This window comes from Atractosteus spatula, chromosome 1 (genome assembly GCF_055471065.1).
Source record: "Atractosteus spatula isolate fAtrSpa1 chromosome 1, fAtrSpa1.hap1, whole genome shotgun sequence".
NCBI classification, from domain to species: domain Eukaryota; kingdom Metazoa; phylum Chordata; class Actinopteri; order Semionotiformes; family Lepisosteidae; genus Atractosteus; species Atractosteus spatula.
The window spans coordinates 25,335,182-25,343,415 of NC_142706.1; positions in this window are offsets into that span (position 1 = coordinate 25,335,182).

Below are 8,234 nucleotides of genomic sequence, written 5' to 3' on the forward strand. Positions count from 1 at the left end.
TCAGGGTGGGCTGAAGAGTAACATGGAAGCCCATTTCCGCCAGAGAGTAAAAAAAATGCGCTATGGTATCACGCAATTGCGACTATATCTCAGAATTCCGAGTTTATATCTCACAATTATGACTTAAATTCTCAGAATTACTACTTTATTTCTCGTAATTGCGAGTTTACATCTCACAATTGCGACATAGATTCTCAGAATTACGACTTCATATCTCATAAATACGACTCACGTTTGCGACTTTTTATCTCACGTTTACGACTTCGAAATAGCCCACATTTCATTGTCTGTCCTTTTGTTATTGTAATGAATTCGGGTCATACAGATGCAGCTATTCAAAGTGCGCGTTACAGTCACGTACCGCAGGTGGCGTCGCGCATTGTGACGCAAGATGACGCGCGGCACCGCAGTACGTGATTGGTTGACCGACAGGGGCACTCGTGGTCCGTTGGTCTGTTGTAGAAAGACTTACAGTAAACGTCTTTGCTGTGCCCGTTGTAGATATTGAATTTTACCACTGAAGGGAAATCTTAGTAGCTGAGCATAAAAAGAATAGGAGCATACTGTAACGCGTGTGAAGGCCATAAACGATATTAATTTTGGAACATAAACATACAGTATATGGCTGGTCTTGGTACTTTAAAGAAAAAATACACACCACTATTCCATTTCTCCCTAAACATTTTAAGCATTGAAGTCTTTAACTAAAGAGATACCGGAGTCAACAGGCATACTTTTAGAATTTGATTAAAAGGGAATATAATATTGAATCGCGTATATATTTTATGAAAGAAAGATTGCTCAGCTGGACAAAAGTACACAACCTACCTTTATCAGAAATATTTATGCATCAAAGCCTTTACCGAAGATATTAATAATAGTATTAATAATGAATGACTTTGGACAAGCTGTATACTCAAAGTATAATTTCTTTAGCACATTTGTACAAGCACTTGGAATCTGTCCAAGCCATACTTTGTCAGGCATTTTGTTTTACTTCAACGGGCATAAAAACTCCCTTGCTTTTAACAGGGCGTTTCATAATTTCTAACTACGAAAATGATTTAAAATGCGACACTTATCATTCAACTAGAGCTCAAAATATCACAAGGATCCTCAAGAGCACAGCAAAGACTGTATTAAAAGATACTTGTATGAGATACATGAGAATCCAGGCTTTTTTTATCAATGCTTTCTTTTCCGTATACCAGATTTTATGGAACCACTTCAGAAGGGTGTCAGCCAGTCAGATTCCAGGAATCGGTACTTTAAAGGAAAAATACACACCGATATTCCATTTCTCCCTAAACATTTCAAGCATCAAAGTATTTAACTAGCATGTGAAATAGCGTGTGAAAAAGTGGTAGTTTTAAGCTTTTCTGCTAATATAATATGGAATCGCGTATCTAAAGAATTTAATAACGTTATGATTATATTCGTGTACTGCGACACGAACGGTCCCTGCTTCTGCTTCCTGCTTCTATTGTGTGTGTGTGTAATAGAGTAAATTTTTATAGAGAAATGGAGGCTGGACAGTATGCGATACAATATAAACATTTATATTGATTTAAATCGTGTTTTGATTTAAATCGCAAACGCGTGTTTAATTATATGTGTTTTTTAATCATAATCAGGCTAATGCAACATAAATTGATACAGTATCTCTGTCTTATTTTTAGTAAATAAAGTGCATTTTTGCACACTATATGTGCAAACATTTTATGATATGTCGCTGTTGTGAATGTCTGTGGACATGTGCTGGCTGGACAGGAGGCTCCACTGTACACAGAGAGCTTAGAAGACAAAGATATCAATTTATTTTAGTCAAAAATTTATATATCACCTTTAAAAGTGGAATCTCAAAGCAAAGTAAATACCCAACACTGATTGAACCCATCTGCCATGCTAATAAAACACCTTGAATTGAATTGAATTGAGGGAAAGAGGGGGGGAGGGTGCGCGGCAAATAAGATACACTCCACAGGCATCCACAACAGCAACATATGAAACGTTTGCACATATAGTTAAGTTATTACTTGGTTTTCAAAGTCGGGAGACATTAGAGGCTTGCCACACCCGGACTGTTAAACCAACGCATTAACACGTCAAAGCCCATTGAGGACCCGGGCGCAATAATTGTTTTGTCCCTTGATTTACTGATCTGCATTAATTATGGAAATCGAGTTCCTGCTCTGTGCAGACGACCTGGTCCCGCTGTCGCCCACAGAACAGAGGCTGCGCCAGAACCTGGCACTGCTGGAGCAGCACTGTCAGACCTGGGCGCCGACAGTCAATCTGGACAAGACCAGTTATGGTTTTCCAGAAAAAAAGCCAGACCCCAGGGAAACAGCTACAAATTCACACTTAACAACACATTAACACCTAACAACGGGAGCAGGGACGAATTAGGCCAGTACCCACTATTGTTAAACATACAGAAAAGGATATTAAAGTATTGAATATTAGTATTGGCTTTAGTATTAGCCATACAGAACATTAAAGTGCCCCTTTTCCATTCAGCGGGTGCCTGGGCCGCTGTGTCCTATCTTCTGACAGTCGCCGTTGTGAACAAACATTTCTTTGAAAAAATGAGACGTTTCCCTTGGTCAGAGATATAGATATATAATATATAAATAAATTAAATTTAACTAACATGTGAAATAGCTTGTGAAAAAGTGGTAGCTTAAGCTTTTCTGCTAATATAATATGGAATCGCGTATCTAAAGAATTTAATAACGATATGATTATATTCGTGTACTGCGACAGGGCTGTGTAGGGCTGTTTCGCCTCTCTCTTCATGCGACTGTACCAGGAAGAGGATTTCTTTCTATTCGAAACGTGTATTTTAAAAGTTTAAGAAGTAAAAACCTTACAGCGTACACAGATTTCTAAACTGATCAGGATCGTTATCTTTGTCTTCTGCATAATAATGTTCACCGCTCTGTCCAGCAAATTAATAATAAACTTTATTTTATATAGCGTTTTAAACAAATAAGTAATTAGATTGCTCATAAACCTAATCACTTGCTTTTTCTTTTGATTTAGGCTCAGATTTCAACTATAGATCGTATTATTAATAACCATAATAACAACCAACCAACAAAAACAACCATATAAACATAATACCAACCAAAAACATAGATAACGACCACAATACAAAATCAAATATATCAAACCATTATACTCTCGCAAATTCCTCCAATTATCATAATCCCGCCCCTTATGCAAAACCAAACCCTCCTCCCATCCCAGTTTCTCCTCTTTATCATAAACAAAATCCACCTCAATTTTCAACATAAAGCCTTACTGCTTACTGGGTTTTTGAGGGGGGGGGAGGTGTCTTTCGCTGGAAATCTCGCCTGCTTCTACTTTACGAGTACAACCCCCTCTCTGCAGGAGTGCTGGCTGTGACGAATTAAACTGGTTTCACAGGTATTTTTAAAGTAGGAAGTACAGTGTTAACTGGTAGCTAGGCACCTCAATTAAGTCGCTTTAACATGCTAATGCGTTGGTGTAACAGTCCGGGAGTGGCAAGCTTCTAATGTCAACTCGACTCGATTGGAAGACAATGAACGTATTTTAGCCCTAAATGAATTAATAGCAAACATGGTTTACATAAAATACATTTTTCCAAGAAAGTTTATAATAATGCGATCTATAGTTGAAATCTGAGCCTAAATATAAAGGAAAAGCATTTTCAGAGAGCAATCACGCTGTGTTTATGTAGAAAAAGCGATTAGGTTTATGAGCAATCTAATTACCTATTCGCCTAAAACGCTATATAAAATAAAGTTTATTTAGAGATGAATGATCAGTGTCGCAGTTTAAATAATTTTCGTAGGAGGGCTTGGACAGATTCCAAGTGCATTTTTGCAATTTACGTTGTAATACAGTTTAGAATACAGTTAGTCTAAGCTTCGCAGTTTAAATAATTTTCGTAGGAGGGCTTGGACAGATTCCAAGTGCATTTTTGCAATTTACGTTGTAATACAGTTTAGAATACAGTTAGTCTAAGCTTTATCAGCTTTATTTATGGGTTGCAATTTAGAAAAAGTCAAAAACCGCACTCAAAATGCAATTTAGAGCTTTCTGGCAAGGGGAGACACCCAAATTTTAATGTAACATGCCACCGTTTGTGCATGAACAAAGTTATACTGCAATTTTCCTTAGATACGCGATTAAAAAAAATTAATTTTTTGAATCCCCGGCGGAACACACTCCATAAGAATCAGCGCTTTTATACAGTATATCGCCTTTAAACACATATATTTAAACACGCGTTTACGATTTAAATCAAAATGCGATTCAAATCAATATAAATGTTTATTTTGTAACGCATAGGTGACTATTCATTGTTATTAAAAAGACTTAAATTCGATCATGTTGTGATATTTAGAAATATAAATTTGTTTGGTGCGAGTGAGGTTTTATTTAATCTCTGACGAAGGGAAACGTTTCATTTTTTCAAAGAAATGTTTATTAAAATATAAAGTCATACTGTAGTTCCATGGGATTCAATCACAGACCATGTGACATGGGAGTCAGGAAACTAACACACAGCGCCACCAGATTTGATAACGCTATAAAAACGCTATAAAATAATGTGACTAGGCACAGAACAAGTTTACAGCACAGTACAATAATAAATGCTGACCATGACTTTAGAAGCATAAATTACCTTACACTCAATTTAAACACAAGCTGTCTTTAGCCCTCTAAGCTGGTTCCATACAGAAATGTAGAGATCCAGGCTCAGAACACACAGCTTCATTAGCGAATACATATGCAGGACAACTAGAGAAGACGTTTTACAGAGGATGGATTTTTAGAAACATCCCATCAGTGACATCACTGAAGTCAACTCCTACTGTAGGTAATTGTCGTGTGGATAGTTTCACAAGAATCAGACAAAGGTTTAAGCATCGCTTGTTCTAGATAAAACTGCAAAAAAAACCAACAACCCATAATGTACTTCTTTGCGGCTCTGTTTGCCCAAATCATATATTCACAACGTGAAATTAGAAAATAATTTTACGTAACCAAAATCTGCAATATGGAAACAGAACCTCTGTAATTGTTGACAGATGATGTTCTCGTAACATTTTTACAAGACAAACTACAACATTTAAAAAATGACTTGTATGTACTTGATATCTCTAATCAATCCACGGCGATATAGTTAAAGCAGTCCCCGCACAAAACGAAACTAAAACGCCCTGGGCATACCATTTCACGCTTCTTATCAGTTGCTCAAAAGTAATTTGACCGTATGAAATGCATAATATAAACCTAGAAACATATACAGTACGTGAGCAGTACTTACAGTACGTAGTATCGGTGTCAAGACATACCTCTCAAATACTGTAAATCAAGTTAAAAATATCTCAAGACCGATTCTGGTCATAATGAAACCATGTTTCGTGTATGTTTTCTTTAAAGTACCGAGACCAGCCATATACTGTATGTTTATATTCCAAAATTAATATCGTTTATGGCCTTCACACGCGTTGCAGTATGCTCCTATTCTTTTTATGCTCAGGCACTAAGATTTCCCTTCAGTGGTAAAATTCCATATAAATATTCAATACTTAAACGGGCACAGTTAAGTAATTAAATATACATATACATACTGTATACAGTACAGTTTGCATACGGTAATATGTTTATGTTCCTAAATCAATCTCTTTTATGAGCATGTGTAAAGCATGAAAATCGATTCTCAAAAATTACTGTACTTTGCATGATTGGAAAAAAATGCGTGATTGCGAAATGCTGTGGTGTTACTTTTACAAAGATGGTCAATGAAAAAAAGAATGTGGACCAGGGCAATACTTTGAGTTTACAGCTTTTCCAAGGTCATTTATTATTAATACTATTAGTAATATCTTCGTTAAAGACTTTGATGGCTACAGCTCAAACATGAGAGGTTGAGCTTTATTAGCTCCACCTTGCGGAAATTCCGGATACTATTATTTTGCTAGCGGTATTTACCGGTAGCTTGCGGTAGACTGCGTACAGCGTACCGGAAAATAATGCGGTATCGCCCGCGCATTTTGAATGGCTGCATCTGTATGGCTTGTGCCCTCACCGCTCCCACCCTATTTCATGCCTCACTGCAGGTCTTGCCAGCTGAGCTAAAGAAGACCTTCTTTAGCCCTGCCAGACAACACCCCTGTTATGCACAGGGGAGGGCGGTACCGTCACCATACTGCAACCAGATCGTACAACCTGTATATTGGCTTTTGCGTTACATTATATTCATAAATCGTACAGGATCTATAGGCCTGAAGACTTGTCTTGTCAAGTGCCCTGATAAAAATCAAATTACACTAATTTTTATGGAATCCCACAGAAATAGACACTTCACATCCAGAGGAATTCACAATGACAAAAGCTGAAACTTATACTTTTTACATATTTCCATTGTATGTCTTGCCTTTTGATTCTTTCTAATAGAATTTAAGTAAAAAAGGAATTATACTTTAAAAGCATTAATAGATAGAGCAATATTAGACCATTTACTTTTGCCAAAATAAACAGATTAATAATAAGAACATATCCTTTATCCAAATATAAATATAAAAATATAAAATATCAAAATCTTAAAATTTAAAATTTACCTTTAAATGTTTAACAATAACATTTTGCAAATCTATCCAAAACAAATTTGTATATATTGTAAGCAATTAACAAACAAATGTAAAAAAGATTCTTTCTCATTATTACAAAATACAAAATCTTGTTCATGTTTAAATCTAGAAAGTGTCAATTTAACAGGATAAAATTTATGAACGATCTTAAATGAAATTTGTAAGACAGAATCTATCAGCAATTGTCCAGACTAATTTCCCATTTATATTCCTTAACATAGCAATTCAAAAGGAGACACAAGAAGGTATAACGCCACGGTAGGCTTCTTTTGCCAGATGAGCAACCTGGCCTTGCTACATTTATTGCTGGTGCCAGAAGTGACGTCAAAATTGTGAGATATAAAATCGAAAATACAAGAAAGGAAGTTGGAATTATGAGATTTTAAGTTGCAATTGCAAGATATAAACTCGTAATTCTGAGATACAATGTCGCATGAGAGATACTGTACCATAGCACATTTTTTTTACTCCCTGGCAGAAACGGGCTTCCATAGAGTAAGGACTGTAATACACTCATTAAAATGAATAGGTTTTGAAATAATAATTCCATATATATTGATAAAGACACATTTCAAAGTGCTGTATCTCCTGAATGACTGAAAAATGACTGAATTAATACAGTACATTTATAAAAAGGTTAAAAAACAAAACTGTCACGAACGTCCAAAGGGACTAACCGTGGAGAGCAGGAGAGCGGAAAAAGACCCATATGCGTAGCGGCGGAACGGGAAAAAGGCCCGGGCTCGTTAGTGCAAAGAGTTCAGGAGTGCCGTATAGAAACCTATGCCGTCAGGTAGCGGACGTGGGGCGACCTGGTGCTAGGCGGGTCTCAGGACATCCGAACGTCAATGCTGAGCGAGGGCAGAGTGCAAGACCCGGAAATATATAGCCCAAGGGAAAGAGAGGGACTGGAAGGCCAGCCAGGCAGGAAACTAGGGACAGGACTGGTAAAATGAGCAGCCATCCCACTCTTATAACTAACCACTTTGTTTTCTGGGATCACTGTTGTAATTGTAGAGGGATATAAAAAAAACAAATAAATAATAGTGGCTTCTTCATGTTCTTCTTTTCAGAGAGAAAGTATACAACTGGATATGAATTTCATGGAGTGTCATTGGTGCAAGGATGTCATAATGCATATGTATTGTGCATATCCCCACCTTATAAAACAACATAATAAAAATGTTTTATCATTCATTTCCAATTGCATATCAGAACCAAGCACTTGGGTACTGAATGTTGAAATTTCACAGCAGTTACCAAACATAAAAAGGGAAAGTATCATCTTAACGTTCACCCAGCAACCAGATCTCTGTTAGATCAAGGATAAGTCCTCTTTTCTGTGTCCCACATGCCTCTATAGTAAACCAGGAATAGAATCATAGAATCATGTTTCTGCATTCATTTTAGTGAGACATAGTTAATTCTAAAGATAGATGCCATGTAACACCTTTTTCATTTTTCAAATAATCTGATGCAGGACTGCATTTCTCTATTTCTGCATCAGATTTTATTCTGTAGTGGTTTGGTCAAAACTGGATTAAGTTAGCAACAGTATCTAAAGAGGGACAGGACCTTGGGTAG